Below are 18,082 nucleotides of genomic sequence, written 5' to 3' on the forward strand. Positions count from 1 at the left end.
CTAATGATGTACATATGTATGGGAGTGTAATCGTACTCTATCTGTCAAAACAATAGGGAAGAGGTTGAACTTAGACTACTTTTAGGAGATTTAGCTGATTCTGTATTGGTAACACTCTTAGCTGATATTAATTTTCTAGTCTGGTTTTCCATTAGCATTATGGCAGTATTCACAACTGGTTATTGACTTTCATCTGTGCTCATCCTACTCCATTTCCAGATAACTAGGACAATCACTTTAGAACCATCTAGTTCTCTATAAAGCAGAAGAGAAATTAGAATTACACATTTGCCTTTTAAATTTCTAGTAGCATAATCTCATGGGTCAGGTAAAACCAATTTCATGTAAATTTGGAGTGTAATAAATTATGGTTTGTGAACCTTTCAGAGGAAGAAGGAAGTTTGATGTGCTGAGATAGCAAAGGGAACTGTGGAAGTCTGAGTTTATTTCTCGCCCTCACAGCATTCTGCCTCGATTTGTGAAAATGTTACAAATGATGAATGAGCTGTAAGTAGAAGATTTCTCTGTGAGCCATAAACAGTCATAAATGGATTAGACTGAACAGCTGGGAGCAAAATCATGGGCATTATGCAGGCACACAGGACAGGCTGTGGACTGTAACTAGCATCCCACCCTATTGATTAGCTGTTCTGTGGACCATAATAAAACTATCATGGTTAATTGCTAGAAAGAAGCACACACCCAGAAATAGGCAAGTTAAGGTGTCAGCCCTCCAGTTTATTGCTCAAAGTCAACATAATTTGTGTTTCATTATAGCACTTTCACTGCAGGATCTATAGGGTTCAATCAACTCCTCCCTCCACCATGACTTTCTTGGGCACCAGAAAAGTTATTTTATTACATTTTGTTGCCTTCTAGTTATGGATCAGTAACTTTTCTAGCCAGGCCTATTCTGATTTGCAAGCATTCTAAAGAACAGCTTAGATTTTTACAATGTGGTACAGCCTGGGTAATACTGAAAGGGTGTATTCTAATTTCAGGCTACCAATTTTCTTCACCAGGTTAGCTTGTGTTCTTTTAATTTTGTACACATTTTTACTTACACCGAAACCATAAGAACAGCAGTCCTCTAGACCATATAGTTATGAAGGGGAGATTAAGCCTTTTTCGTTATTGTTATTTATACCCGAGGGAAAGTGACAAGTGTTTGATAAGGGACTGTGGAGTTTCTCTTCCATTTAAGACTTGCAGTATATAGAATGGAGAATGTTTTGGTTTATGTCATATAATGTTATAGAAAGGACTAATGGGCCATTTAGTTTTGTGTTCTATCAGAGCCTTCCTGTTTAAAAAGGTGATGCATCTTTTGGGGCTTTATTATAATAAGAAATATGAGGAATATTGGCTATTTCCCTTAATACTTTTACCCTAGAGTGAAGCATATGTGTATGTGCTGGAATCATAGATCACACGTGTCATTGGCACTGGTGGAAATGGATGTGTCTTGCTAATGTGAAATGTGATGTGAAGGGAACTTATTTCCAGATATCATGCATATCTATACCTGACTTACTGCCATATTTTGGAATATATACTCTTCCTTCTGCCAAATTCCTTAGGTTTGCACACTTGGTAGCCAAAAGCACCATTCATTTCATTGGTCATGCATACTCTCATTGATATTTTTGACCCTGTTTTTCTTTTCTTTACTTTATGGCATGGGAAACAAGTTGTTTACTAGTGAGGTACAACTTTTATGAGCACAACCACCTAGCCTGCCTAGAAATCTGGTTTGCAGCTCTGGCCTCTTGGTTCCCTACTCTCACAACTGAGCCTCGAATATGGGCTTAAACACAATAATCTGTGTTTAATTAAGAATTAATATGTATTCATTCAGCACCCACTATATGCCCAACAGCTTGGCATTGACAGACAGCAGACATTATTGGACTCATTATCTAAGCACCTTTACTTTTATTTAGGATGCTAATATCACCATCACACATTCATTTCTTTACTAGTACCATGATATATGTACCCATTAGGAATTTTGTTCTAGTTTTTGTGAAGCAAAACATGAACTTTGGCAAAATAGGTTATGCATCTCTTAGAATCAGAGGGATGGGGCAGGATGCAGATGTAACAGCCTCAAGGACAGAACTCTGGAAAAACTGCATTTTTAGAGTTAGTAACTCTCCCCCTTTAAGAAAGCCTTGGAAGAGTTAAGCCCATAAAAATGAAGAATTCCCCCAAGACAAGGGGATGCATAGCTCTTTGATAAAGAGTAAAAATTTAGTTGTTAAACTGCCTCCACTAAGCAGGTTTATCTTTTTCCTATTGAACATCTCTGAAGTAAATTGAATTGTGTTGCTGAAAACACAGGTCCAGGGGCATCTGGGTAGCTCAGTGGTTGAGTGTCTGCCTTTGGCTCAGGTTGTGATCCTGGGATAGAGTCCTGCATCAGGCTCCCAGTGGGGTAGCCTGCTTCTCCTTCTACCTATGTCTCTGCCTCTCTCTCTGTGTGTCTCTCATGAATAAATAAAATATATTTTATAAAAAAAACATAGGTCCAAATCCTAACTTCCATACCTGTGAATGTGACCTTGCCTGGAAATATGATCTTTGTGGATATAATTAAAGTAAGGATCTTGAGATGACATCATCCTGGGTTGGCCCTAAATCCAGTGCTCAATGTTCTTACAACAAAAAAGGAAGGATTTGAGATACAGAGAGAAGGAAAGTCCATGTGAAGGTGGGAGCAGGGATTCAAGTGTGGAAGCTGCAAACTAAGGAACCCCAAGGGATACTGGCAGCAACCAAAAGCTAGGAGAGAGATATAGAATGGATTCTCTCTCAGAGTTTCTAGAAGGAACCAACCTTGCTAATACCCTGTTTTCAGACTTTTATCCACCAGAACTGTGATAGAATACATTTCTTCATTTTAAATCATCAAGTTATGGTATTTTATTATGGCAGCTCCAGGAAACTAACAACCCCCATGCTTTATTCTATACGAATTTCCCTAGAATGCTTTGAATATGAATAGAGATGGTTTATTACCTTTGGCCAATCAACCTTTACTAGTTTTCTCCTGTGCTGAAGAAATCTAATATCATTTTCTTATATGCCAAACTCTACCAGCAACCTGATCATTATACTATTTGGATTAGATACAAGTATATCATAACAGCAATTTTCTTTTTCTTGTAACTATTACCATTATCAATCTTAGAAACATACAGCACCATTCATTCTGGGCATGATAACATCCTTCTGAAGTGCCTTTCCTCGTCCATATATGTTATGTATATTCAGGTGTTTTTTTAATTGTATTAATAGGAATGCTTGATTTTTAAAAATGAATACTTCTAGAATTCAGATATTAGTGAAATTCTTTCTCCGAGCTGACTCACTAGTCTTGGAATTAGTAAGTCAGACTCTAAGTCCTCTTTTTCATAAAAGCTATGATATTTTGTTGTAAGAGATTCCTTCTTTCTGGCTCTTTTGATAACTTTTTCTTTTCTGGGGCATAGTTTAGAGAAAGGCAAATCATTTATAGTTATGAGGGTACCTTTTGTCTTTGCTGTGGCCCTCCTTATGTGTTTCCCAGAGAGAGCTGGCTTAACTCTCAGCAGGTCATAGATGTCTGTCTTTTGCTTCTTGCTTTAAGTTGGTATACACTCAGTTTAACAGAAAGCAAGAAATATGTCTAGTGTATGATCATTTTGAGTCCACATTTTGGTATACTCTGGAGAGATGTGGCATGAAGTGAAATATTTCCTCTTGAGTATTCTTTCCACTGTTCCCTTATAGGTAATGCATGCTGCTCCCCAGGATGGGACTGCATCCTTAGCTATAATAGGTCATTAGCTTAAGTTTTCCCAGCCCTTTTCATCTAACTTAAGTCTTACCCTGTTGGGCTGCTTATAACAGGATTGGGCTCTTATTGCTTCATCTCCAGCTTCCAAAACTTTATGGGCACATCTTATCTGGGGCATCTTCAAATAAAATGGCAGAGTGCACTGGATCCCTTTTGTGATATTACTGTACAGAAATATGGTAGGGAATTTGAAGACAGAAGTTTATGCAAACTGGTCAAGGCCTGTCAGCAAAAGTGATACAATAAATTTAGTTTTTTTTCAGTCTGTGATGGGAGATTGAAAGTTTGAAAGGTATATTTTGATCAGAATAGGGAAGACCCTGAAAACTGGGTGGAGGAATTTAGAATTAAATGATAGGATTAATGTATTTGTTTATCCTATATATCCGGCCCAATCATTTACAAGAAGGATATAGGTAAACACACATACAAGGGCAATAAAAACAAATTTTCAAAGAGAGATCGACATAGTTATCACTACTTCTCCCCTCTGTAATCCCTGCCCTAGCAATTGTTATTTTGCAACTCTATGTTATTCTCATCTGTAGCCTGCACCACCATTGGTGCATATATTTACTTGTAAATACATACCATATATTTACTTGTTTATTTTGTTTGTTATCTCATTCTCCTAATTGGAATGTGATTTGCATCCAAGTTAGTATTTTTGTCTATTTTGTTCTCTGTGCTATCCTCAGTATCTAGAATGGTGTTGGGTAATAATAGACATCTAAATACTTGTTCTTGAATAAATAACCAAACTAGGAACCAGGAAGGGAGTTTTTCTAGATTATTGAGTCATGACAAAATGAAATAGTTTGAGGGCACTGATAGTGATGATGGTTGGCTAGAACAGGTGAAGCCACTAAGGTGGCACTTGACGTATTTCTGTCCTGTCATGAGCAAACAGAGCCTGGTCCAGGTTGGTAGCAGGAATAATTAGAGCAAAAAAAGGAGAATCCAGAATCAGTGGTGTGACTCCCATCCTCATTTTTCTATAGAATTCTTCCTTTTCCCATCCTTCCTGCCCAAAAGGATATAAGAGAAGGTGGCATAATTAGCTCAGAATGTTTTCCACAACCTACGTTCAGGCAATATGATGTGCAAGATCATCTTATCTGAGTCCTTTTCAGGAGTATGGTGCTTTAATGCTGTGATTTAATCATCTCCAACTTCCAAGCAAAGCTTGCTTTCCTGAAGCAGGAGAGATTCTAAGAGCATTTCTGACTGAGACACATAGACAATAAATAAAGTTGGGTGAATTTGGTTCTAGCACTGTGAGAACAGGGAGGATTTGTAAAACTGATATTTTGGGGCAGCCTGGAGACATGACTCCTTACTCTTTCTTACTAGTAGGCTAACAGTAATCATGCAACAAGCAAGACCATTGTGAACAGAGCAAAGGCAATAGTGGGGAATTTTGCCAGAGACTCATGAGAAACAGATTGATCTATTTACAGCTGAGATCTCTGATACTGTTGTGTTTTCTTGTTTTCATTTCTTCACCTAGTAACTGCTATCACTGAGTTGATGTTCCTGAATTAAAGGGTTTTCCTAGAATTGGAAGTATCTAAATTCGCTTCTCTTCAAGAGCAAATTCTCACCTTTTGAAAGAATGTTTTCCATATGCTTCCTGAGTTGCTGAAAATTTTTATTAGTGGGATTTCTATCATTCTCCCTTGCTGACCTACAGAGCAAAAGAATAAAAGTCTTAAGGAAATAGAATTAATAACTCCATTGTAATGCATCAAGATAAGCCAGTAATTGCAAGGTCAGATGGGCACACACAGATAGATTGTTAGCTGGTTATACTATAATGAAAGAGCAGACCTTTTACATAAGTTTATGAATAATGTTTCTCATAAAGACAGGAGATTGATTATTCCAGAAAAGCTACCCCCTGAACCTGAGACCATCAGCAATTACAATAATGAAATATTAATAACAAATTTGAGAATCTATCAGGAGTAAATTTCATAACCCACTATAATGAGCTTCTTGTTTCTAATTTTGGAGGGGAACTAAATGAAATATTGAAGGCAGAAACAGGAGAATGTATTTTACATTGGGGTTCAAATCAAGATTATTTCATCACAAAGAATATATTTGAAGAGGTAGTGGGTGGGAGAGAACAATAGGAAGTTCAGCTAATTCTCCTATTATCATGTTTACTGCTATTTCCCTTTGTAACTTTATTTTAGTATTTTTTTATTATTTACTTATTGTAACTTAATTTTATTTTCCCATATAGAGATGATTGCATTACTTAATATCCTTTTAGGGAAAATAGTCATTGGATGTCTTTTTTTCTGTAGGAAAATGTAAAATTATACCTTTATACTATAAGAGCTTGAAGAATTATATTTGTTGGTTCCCTAGCAACTATAGGAACTCTGGATTTTACAGCTGGAGATCAAAAATAGAATCCTTAACATAGAAGTAAAATAGATGCTTATTAGTGAAAATACTACACGTGGTAATTTTGAAAGATGACCAGAAAAAAAAAAAAAGGAAAACGATCCCATCAACATGTCTCTATTTTTCTGATCAATATAAAACTATGTGGGTGGCACCTAACACAAATCTAATTTTCAGCTGCTATATTTAGCATACGCATTCAGCTTGCCTTCTTTGTGGTTTTAATTACTCACAGAGACATCTGAATGTATCAGTACCACATAAGTATATTTTCTCTAGGTATAAAAAAAAAGATGGTGTGTCACTTTAATATAAACCAAAAGAACATAATTAAGAACTAGTGCATATGTTACTGCTTTTATATATGTTGATGTTTATAATCTTTTGTACTTTAGGGTGTATCTCCTACAGTAGGGCTAGGCTCATATTGCATACTTTATTTCTCAGTCTTATTTATGACTGAAAGCATTCATCAAAAGGCAGTTGGGAGTGCTCTAAAATTAAACTGTGGTGATGGGTATACAATTCTGTGAATATACTAAAAATCATTGAACTAGCACTTTAAAAGGGATAATTTTATGGTATGTGAAATATATCTCAATAAAGCTGTTAATCTTTATTTTTAAAACAGTTAAAAGGATAACTCAGTCCCTGCAATTCTTATTCCCCATTCTCTTATTCATCACTGCCTCCGGAGGTAGCAGCATCTTCTGACTGGCCTTATGGCCACTCTGATATACCTCATGTAACCTAAGTTTGCCAAAAAGAGAAACAATACATTCAGCTGATACCAGTCCCCAACTTCTATCAAAATTAAGCCTAACTGGAAGAAATTGAGAGGCATTGTTGGCAGGATGAATTTGAGATGCAATGACCAGGTTTTGATGTTTATCACCAGTTATAGAAACAAAATAAAAGTTGAGCACGTGCTGCCCAGAGGTTCTGGAAGTGCCTGTGCACAAGTCAAGAAACTGAGACTGCTGCTGCTGATATACCACAAATTTTCCTATGGTGAGATTGTACATAATGTTTCTTCCAAAAAACTCAGAGTCATTGGACAAAGAGCAGTTTGGCCACTAGTTTCACCAAAGCCAGTACCAGACTGTAGACTGAGAAAAGTGAATAGCAGCTCTCAATTCACAATTTATTTAATGTTATATAGATTACACCATAAATTCCCAAATGAGGCAGATGGCCAGGTCAGGATCAGGATTATTTATAATTTGTGAACACAAAACTAAGATTTATTGTTTCACACAGTAATTAAATTCAGAACTTGGTAGAACCCTGAATTTTGTCCTGTACCTTATAGTTTCCATATTTATAAATGTTGTTTCCTGTTTACACCCAACATACCAACTACTAATACTTTCAAAATATATTTTAAAGATTTTCCATGATTTATGGATTGACCCTAATTGCCAGTGTGATTATCCAAATGAGCTTAATTGATTAAGAGTAACCAAATCTCACAGTTAGCAACCCACTGCTATTCAACTGAATATTTTGTAAATGCCTGGTTAGTGCAATATAGGATGGTAGGCCCTTTGGACAGTTTAGCAATGAGATGAACAGGATTCTGGCCACAAAGACAAAATTTCTAGATGATTTGAATGCAGAGAAGAATCAAATAAATACAAAGTAGAGGAGGTACTTTTTTTCAACCTTGTAACTTAGCTTATGCTTTGACAAATGGAGATAAAATAGAGGAAGCTTTTCAGAGAGATGAAGCAATAAAAGCAAACGCATATAAGTGAGAAAGAAGTAAAAGTGGGACTCTGTAAATGCAATTTGTTATTTTTTGAATGATGTTATTTATTTATTAATGAAGGACACACTGAGGCAGAAACATAGGCAAAGGGAGAAGCAGGCTCCCTGTGGGGGCCCTAGGTGGGACTTGATCCCAGGACCCTGGGGTCATGACCTGAGCCAAAGGCAGATGCTCAACCACTGATCCACCAAGATGCCCCTGCAATTGGTTATTTAAAATGATTGGTCATTTGGCAATAAGTATATGATATATGCAAGGTAGTCTATTGGCACTATAAAGTATCTGAAGGAATATAAATACTATGCTTGAATCCAGCCAAACCTCCAGAAAGCTAAATAGCTTTATGGTCTAAATAGAATGATATTTTATTTTATTTATTTTTTTAGAATGATATTTTTAAAAAAGTTTTTATTTATTCAGTTATTTGAGAGAGAGAGAGAGAGAGATCACAAGTAGGGGGGAGGGATGGAGGGAGAAGCAGACTCCCCACTGGGCAGGGAACCAGATATGGTGCTTGATTCCAGGACCCTGGAAATGTCTGAAGGCAGACGTTTAAACAACTGACCACCCAGACATCCCTAGAATGTTATTTTAAAATGCATAAATTCACCACATATTTATTGAATACTTACTATATTCCAGGTGCTGAGTATACAGTGGTGAATTAAACAAACATAAGACCTGCCCTCAGAGAACTTACAGTCTAGCAGGATATTCAGAAAATATAGGCAAACAAATAAATATGTATAATTTGTATTTTTCCTACTTCCTATTCCCTTTTTATTTTTTTTTTAAAGATTTATTTATTTATTCATGAGAGACACAGAGAGAGAAAGGCAGAGACATAGGCAGAGGGAGAAGCAGGCTCCTTGCAGGATGTGGGACTCAATCCCGGATCCCGGGATCACACCCTGAGCCAAAGGCGTTGAGCCACCCAGGTGTCCCTCGATTCCCTTTTTATATTTATTATTATCTTACTAAATGTGTTATTACTCTAAACTGCCTCTGTGGAATGAAGTAGAATATAAATAAATGCATAAATAAATAACATAGTCTTATGAAAATGTGCTGGGAAAATATATTTTAAGTGAATTTTTAAGTGAATGGAGTCAAATTAGTAGGAATTTATTTTTCTTGAACTAGAAGGATATGTGAGCAGTTATATCAGCTGATGAAATGGAATTTCCAAAGTTAAGATCTTTTGTTCTTAAAGCAGTAGGGAGAAAAGGAAAGCAATTTCTTCATGTATTCTGTCAATTCTTGAGGCATCCCAAGAAAAAAATTACAAACAAAACAAGAATTTCACACTATGCAGTCTAGTCCCATTACAACCTTTTCCACATAAGTGATTTCTATGCCTCTGCCAATGAGGCACTCATTATAATCAAGCCCTGGAATAAAGGATTTGTCCTCCTCTCAAATCATTAAAGTATAAGTGGCAACAGTGTTCTTCACAATATATATAGAATCAAGTGTACAAATCACACTCTCCTCAGTCATAAACTAAAATGAACATGGTTATGGTTGGTGATTCACATTTAAAAGAGGCATTTTTGTGAGGCCATAGTTGGTAGACTAAAATAAGCTGGAGCTATCTTCAACTCTCTGGGACTTACCATTTATTAGGCGGCAGGATCTAGACTAAGTACACAACCAGAAGATAGAGTACCATAAGTGCTCAGTAGTGCTATAAATAAACAAAACAAAACAAAACAAACCTAGAGGTTTTGAGTTTCAGTAGAGGGATCAGGTAAATTTTATGAAGAGGGCATTTGACCTGGGCCTTGAAAAAGGATTATCATTCTGATAAGTGTAGGATGTGGGTATGGGCATTATAACTAGAGGAAACAGCATCGACAAAGGAAAGGAGGCATAAAAGTTTAAACATATAATGTGTATGTAAAAAAATATATAGAAAAAAGTTCAAACACTGGTAAGTAGTCCAGGGTGTTTAGAATAGAGGCTAACAAAAGAATGCCATGGTATATGAAAGTTGGCAATTTTAATGGATCAAAATCATGAAGAACCTTAAATGTAGTGCTAGGGACTTTGGATTTTCAGATGGAATAATAAACACTCAATAATTGAATGAATGAATAAACATATACATCCATAAAAAAATAAATGCCACTTAAGAAATATGGAGATCCTTGTAGATATCATTTTAATCTAATCATTTTTAAGTCTTTGTTGCTTTGATCTTTTGACATTAGTGCAATGAGAGAATAAAATGTAAAAGCTGCAAAAGAGATTTTGATCTCCTGTAGTTTGGAGCAATAAATATTTGGCAGTTGTGATGAAGTGCTGGTTTGCAGTAGGGGGGCTAGATTTAGAGGGGAAGATGTTCAGAGATACACACTGTAAGTTTGGATGCCTTCAAATTGCAGCCTTGGAGATTTAAAGTTCATGTACATGTCTGTAAAAGATCTAAGAAGGACTTGTAAGAAGCTATGGTGAAAGTAGAAATGTACAACGCCAGAGAAATACACAAGAGAAGACTATAATTTATGTTGTAATGCCTGATATTCCTGGAGGGAGTTTCTGATAAAATTTTGTGTGAAAGTCTTTAGCCAATCCATCCTGTGAGGGCCTTGAATGGTGTGTCTTGTTTTTTTTTTTTTTTTTAAACCAGGACCCACCAACCAAGTCCAATCTTGGCAGTCCTATATCTGGAGCTAGTGTGAATGTTATGCAGCTACATATAGAATATGTTGGAAAAGGCCCTAAAAGACTTTTCTGACAAAAACTATCATCGCTCATATGAATCCTGGTCAAGAGCCTGGTCAGCTAGTCAAGTCCTTCATTCAAGGAGTAGTTTCCAGTAAGAGTGACTCATTGTGTGTCACAGTGGTTTTCAGATCTAAATTAACAGTGACAACCTTTCAAAGAAAATTATTCTATACCTCACTACATAAAATGGACAAAAGTGGAGTTTTTCAGCTGAAGCAGAGGAGTACTGAGCTCACTCACTCTTCTAAAACACTCTGTGAAACCAGAGTTCTGAGAAAAATAGATTCCTCCCAGACACCTGAAAAGCATTCTGGAAAGGAATATGATGTTAATTGAGAGAGAAACTTGGAGTTTTGGTATGACATGAAAGGGCCAACTTTCGTGGGACAGTCAGTGGGAACCCTGAGAAATAAGAGGCAGTATACAGATATGATAACCTGCAGGAGTGGGAAGGTTAGGAGGTGACTGTTGATTAGGATATGAACAGATGCTGAAAGTAATAGGGGCCACTATGTGGACTTTCCCCATATCCAAGAAGCTTCTGTCTTGTTTATGTTCCCTCTTCACTCTATTTCCTGCCTGCCCCACATCACCCCACCAACTAAATTTTTCTTTTCTGATGACTTGATTTCTTGCCTCTTTATCCCTATGCTAAAAATATTCTGAACTTTTTTGACAGCAGGAGGCCTGAATGCTTCCTAAAAATTCATAGTTTGATAACCTTTCTTCTTCACCTCAGGTTATATAATTATTCTACATCTTAAATTGCACCTCCTATTTAGGGCTGGCTTATTGTTGCCCTCAGTATATAGACATCTCTGTTTCTAGGCCCTATTTAAGAACATATATTCAGGTGAATTAAAACCATTTATCTGTCTCTTGGCTCTTGTTATCCTGCCTGTATCTTGTGCCTTCTTTAAAACCTTATTTTGAATTGTCTCTTTGATTAGCACTTAGAATTTATTTACCGCTACTTGTGAGGAGGACATTTGGGAGAATAGATGGTTAAGATACATCTACCTGGCAACTGAGAGGACACTTGTTTTCCTTCCTTCATTCATTCTAAACAAATGCTTCAGGCCTGGCCTTGACTTGAGGTAACAGTTTCCATTGAGATTCTCTTTCACTCCCACTTTTGTTGCTTAGCAAGGATTTTCACATCTCTGCAGGGGCTGCTTTCTTGCCCTTGGAATTTCCCATGAACTGGATGCAGCGGACTTGGCCCTGGGTCAGAACCCTCCCTCTACAGTAATGTATACTATTAAGCAAATGGCACTAAGCAATGTTCTCTCCCCAAGTCAAAATGTTCCTATTTAGGTAAAATTTGAGCCTGCTGCTAGCAGTTAGGAGCCAGAACGGCAAAGGGAAATACAATGTAAAAGCAATATGAGTTTGAATGAAATTATGATAAGTGTCAGATGGTACCATTACCCACATCCCCATAGGCAGGCATTAGGGAAGCTCTGTAACAAAATGCTGGAACAGATTCCAATAGTGGAAGGAAGAGTAGCATTCCAAAGTGAAGAAAAAAAACATGTAAACTCCTTGAAGTCCTCTGGGAGTGACAGATATGGAATGAGTGCCCATGATTTGTATGTTGGATGAATGAATGAAGTACTGGAATATTTCTTATTTCTGGATATGCATATTACATATGTTAATTATTATATATAATGTTACTATTATATATATGGTGTATGTGTTTTCTGTTTGAATGTTAGGAAAGGAAGGAATATTAATGTCACATTTATTTTCAATAATTAAACAATGGGTGTTACATATAAATGAATTCCCAGATAACTGAAACTTACTCATTTCAGATGTGAAACTAGTTAACTTGATCATTGTGGGGAGATAACATTCCTAATTAAAAGATTAGGGGCTCCTGGTTGGCTTAGTCGGAGGAGTGTACAACTCTTCATCTTGGGATCATGAGTTAGAGCCCCAAAATGGGTGTAGAGATTACTTAAAATAAATAAAAACCTAAAAAAGTAATTAGATTAATGTGATCCTACCTTAATAAACTGAATATCCCACATATATACTGTTTCTTAATCAGTTAGTTTACCATTTTCTTGGTATATTTTTTATTGGAGTTCGATTTACCAACATATAGTATAACACTCAGTGCTCATTCCGTCCAGTGCCCCCCTCAGTGCCCGTCACACAGTCACCCCATCCCTCCGCCCACTTCCCCTTCCACTACCCCTTGTTCATTTCCCAGAGTTAGGTGTGTCTCATGTTCTGTCACCCTCTTTCATTTTTTCCCACTCATTTTCTCTCCTTTCCCCTTTATTCCCTTTCACTACTTTTTATATTCCCCATATGAGTGACACCATATAATGTTTGTCCTTCTCTGATTGACTTACTTCACTCAGCATAATACCCTCCAATTCCATCCATGTCGAAGCCAATGGTGGGTATTCCTTGTTTCTGATAGCTGAGTAATATTTCATTGTATATATAGACCACATCTTCTTTATCCATTCATCTTTCGATGGACACCGAGGTTCCTTCCACAGTTTGGCTATTGTGGACATTGCTGCTATAAATATTGGGGGGAAGGTGTCTTGGTCTTTCACTGCATTTGTATCTTTGGAGTAAATAAATCCCCAGTAGTGTAATTGCTTAGTCATAGGGTAGCTCTATTTTTAACTGTTTGCAGAACCTCCACAGTTTTCCAGAGCGGCTGTACCAGTTCACATTCCACCAACAGTGCAAGAGGGTTCTCCTTTCTCCACAACCTATCCAAAATTTGTTGTTTCCTGTCTTGTTAATTTTCACCATTCTCTGGTGTGAGGTGGTATCTCATTGTGGTTTTGATTTGTATTTCCCTGATGGCAAGGGATGCAGAGCATTTTCTCATGTGCATGCTGGCAATGTGTAGGTCTTCCTCTGTGAAATTTCTGTTCATGTCTTTTGCCCATTTCAGGATTGGATTGTTTCTTTGCTGTTGAGTTGAATAAGTTCTTTATAGATCTTGGATACTAGCCCTTTATCTGATAGGTCATTTGCAAATATCTTCTCCCATTCTGTAGGTTGTCTTGTAGTTTTGTTGACTGTTTCTTTTATGGTGCAGAAGCTTCTTATCTTGATGAAGTCCCAGTAGTTCATTTTTGCTTTTGTTTCCCTTTCCTTCATAGATGTATCTTGGAAGAAGTTGCTGTGGCCAAGTTCAAAAAGGGTGTAGCCTGTGTTCCCCTCTAGGATTTTGATGGAATCTTGTCTCACATTAAGATCTTTCATCCATTTTGAGTTTATCTTTGTGTATGGTGTAAGAGAGTGGTTTAGTTTCATTCTTCTGCACGTGGCTGTCCGATTTTCCCAGTACCAGTTATTGAAGAGACTGTCCTTTTTCCAGTGGATAGTCTTTCCTGCTTTGTCAAATATTAGCTGACCATAATGTTGAGGGTCGACTTCTAGATTGTCTATTCTGTTCCATTGATCTATGTGTCTGTTTCTGTGCCAGCACCACATTGTCTTGATGACCACAGCTTTGTAGTACAACCTGAAATCCAGCATTGTGATGCCCCTGGCTCTGGTTTTCTTTTTTAATAATCCCCTGGCTATTCAGGGTCTTTTCTGATTCCACACAAATCTTAAGGTTATTTGTTCCAACTCTCTGAAAAAAGTCCATGGTATTTTGATAGGGATCGCATTAACGTGTAAATTGCCCTGGGTAGCATTGACATTTTCACAGTATTAATTCTTCTAATCCATGAGCATGGAATAGTTTTCCGTCTCTTTGTGTCTTCCTTAATTTCTTTCAGAAGTATTCTGTAGTTTTTAGGGTACAAATCCTTTACCACTTTGGTTTGGTTTATTCCTAGGTATCTTATGGTTTTGGGTGGAATTGTAAATGGGATTGACTCCTTAATTTCTCTTTCTTCAGTCTCATTGTTAGTGTATAGAAGTGCCACTGATTTCTGGGCATTGATTTTGTATCCTGCCACACTGCATTGCTGTATGAGTTCTAGCAATCTTGGGGTGGAATCTTTTGGGTTTTCAATGTACAGTATCATGTCATCTGTGAAGAGGGAGAATTTGACTTCTTTGCCAATTTGAATGCCTTTTATTTCTTTTTGTTGTCTGATTGCTGAGACTAGGACTTCTAGTACCGTGTTGAATAGCAATGGTGAGAGTGGACATCCCTGTTGTGTTCCTGATCCTCCGCATTGAGAATAATATTTGCTGTGGGCTTTTTGTAGATGGCTTTTAAGATGCTGAGGCATGTTCCCTCTATCCCTACACTCTGAAGAGTTTTGATCAGGAATGGATGCTGTATGTTGGTATGTTGTCAAATGCTTTCTCTGCATCTATTGAGAGGATCATATGGTTCTTGTTTTTTCTCCTGTTGATATGATCTATCATGTTGATTGTATTGTGAGTGTTGAACCAGCCTTGCAAGCATCCCAGGGATAAATCTGACTTGGTAATTGTGAATAATCTTCTTAATATACTGTTGGACCCTATTGGCTAGTATCTTGTTGAGAATGTTTGCATCTGTGTTCATCAGGGATATTGGTCTATAATTCTCCTTTTTGGTGGAGTCTTTGTCTGGTTTTGGAATTAAGGTGATGCTGGCCTCATAAAACAAGTTTGGAAGTATTCCGTCCCTTTCTGTCTTTTGGAATAGCTTTAATAGAATAGGTATTGTCTTTTCTTTAAATGTTTGATAGAATTCCCCTGGGAAGCCATCTGCCCTAGACTTTTGTGTCTTGGGAGGCTTTTGATGACTGCTTCAATTTCCTCCCTGGTAATTGGCCTGTTCGGATTTTCTATTTCTTCCTGTTCCAGTTTTGGTAATTTGTGGTTTTCTAGAAATGCGTCCATTTCTTCTGGATTGTCTAATATATGGGCATATAGCTGCTCATAATACGTCTTAAAAATTGTTTGTATTTCCTTGGTATTGGTTGTTTTCTCTCTTTTTTCATTCATGATTTTATTAATTTGAGTGTTTTTATTTTTAATAAGGCTGGCTAATGGTTTATCTATCTTATTAATTCTTTCAAAGGATCAAGTCCTGGTTTTGTTTTGTTGATCTGTTCCACAGTTCTTCTGGTATCTATTTCATTGAGTTTTGCTGGAATCTTTATTAACTCTCTTCTTCTGCTTGGTGTAGGTTTTATTAGCTGTTCTTTCTCCAGTTCCTTTAGATGTGAGGTTAGCTTGTGTATTTGATTTTTTTCCAATTTTTTGATGGATGCTTGTATTGCGATGTATTTCCCTCTGAGGGTGGCTTTTGCTGTATCCCAAAGACTTTGAAGAGTTGTATCTTCATTTTCATTAGTTTCCATGAATCTTTTTAATTCTTCTCTAATTTCCTTTTGACCCATTCATCTTTTTTAGCAGGATGCTCTTTAACCTCCATGCGTTTGAGTTTCTTCCAAATTTTTTCTTGTGATTGAGTTCTAGTTTCAAAGCATTGTAGTCTGAAAGTATACAGGGGACAATCCCAGTCTTTTGGTATTGGTTGAGACCTGATTTGTTACCCAGTATGTGGAGCATTATTGAGACAGTTCTATGTGCCCTTGACGAATGTGTATTCAGTTGCATTTGGATGGAAAGTTGTGTATGTATCTGTGTAATGCATCAGGTCCAGTGTATAATTTAAATCCCTTGTTTCTTTGGTGATTTTGTGCTTAGAGGATCTGTTATTGACAGAAAATGAGGTGTTGAAGTCTCCTACTATTAGTGTATTATTATCTAAGCATATCTTTAGTTTGGTTATTATTTGATTGATATACTTGGCAGCCCCCACATTAGGGGCATACATATTCGTGATTGGTAGGTCTTTTTGTTGGATAGACCCTTTAAGTATGATATGGTGTCTTCATCTCTTACTACAGTCTCTTGGATAAAGTTTATCTGATATGAGGATTGCTACCCCTGCTTTCTTTTGAGGACCATTTGAATGGTAAATGGCTCTCCACTCTTTCATTTTCAGGCTGTAGGTGTCCTTAAATCTAAAATGAGTCTCTCTTGTAGACAACAAATAGATGGGTCTTGCTTTTTTATCCAGTCTGAAACCCTGCATCTTTTGATTGGATCATTAAGCCCATTCACGTTTAGGGTAACTATTGAAAGATATGAATTTAGAGTCATCGTAATACCTATTCCTTCCTTGTTTTTGTGGAATATTTCTTTGGGCTTCCTCTTTCTTTTACAGGGTCTTCCTTCATATTTCTTGCAGAGCTGGTTTGGTAGTCACATATTCTTTCAGATTTTGCCTATCTTGGAAGCTCTTTCTCTCTCCTTCTATTCTGAATGAGAGCCTTGCTGGTTAAAGTATACTTGGCTGCATGTTCTTCTCATTTAGGACCCTGAATATATCCTGCCAGCCCGTTCTGGCCTGCCAGGTCTCTATGGAGAAGTCTGCTGTTAATCTAATAGTTCTTCCCATATAATTTAGGAATCTCTTGCTGCTTTAAGGACTTTCTCGTTATCTTTGGAATTTCCAAGTTTCACTATGAAATATCGAGGTGTTGAACATTTTTTATTGATTTTTTGGGGGAACCTCTCTATCTCCTGGATCTGAATGCCTGTTTCCCTCCCCAAATTAGGGAAGTTTTCAGCTATGATTTATTCAAATATCCTTTCTGGCCCTCTGGCCCTCTTAGCATTTTCTTTTTTTTTAATTTATTTTTTATTGGTGTTCAATTTACTAACATACAGAATAACCCCCAGTGCCGTCACCCATTCACTCCCACCCCCCGCCCTCCGCCCCTTCTACCACCCCTAGTTCGTTTCCCAGAGTAAGCAGTCTTTACGTTCAGTCTCCCTTTCTGATATTTCCCACACATTTCTTCTCCCTTCCCTTATATTCCCTTTCACTATTATTTATATTCCCCAAATGAATGAGAACATATAATGATTGTCCTTCAACGACTGACTTACTTCACTCAGCATAATACCCTCCAGTTCCATCCACGTTGAAGCAAATGGTGGGTATTTGTCATTTCTAATAGCTGAGTAATATTCCATTGTATACATAAACCACATCTTCTTTATCCATTCATCTTTCGTTGGACACCGAGGCTCCTTCCACAGTTTGGCTATCGTGGCCATTGCTGCTATAAACATCAGGGTGCAGGTGTCCCAGCGTTTCATTGCATTTGTATCTTTGGGGTAAATCCCCAACAGTGCAATTGCTGGGTCGTAGGGCAGGTATATTTTTAACTGTTTGAGGAACCTCCACACAGTTTTCCAGAGTGGCTGCACCAGTTCACATTCCACCAACAGTGCAAGAGGGTTCTCCTTTCTCCACATCCTCTCCAACATTTGTGGTTTCCTGCCTTGTTAATTTGCCCCATTCTCACTGG

The 18,082-nt window shown here is 37.3% G+C and overlaps 1 pseudogene; it reads right to left on the minus strand.

The window, feature by feature from the left end:
- The window catches only part of LOC140628418 (Y-box-binding protein 1-like), a 202,931-nt pseudogene that overhangs the window by 110,768 nt on the left and 74,081 nt on the right, over positions 1-18,082 (minus strand).

This window comes from Canis lupus, chromosome X, assembly GCF_048164855.1.
Source record: "Canis lupus baileyi chromosome X, mCanLup2.hap1, whole genome shotgun sequence".
NCBI lineage: Eukaryota > Metazoa > Chordata > Mammalia > Carnivora > Canidae > Canis > Canis lupus.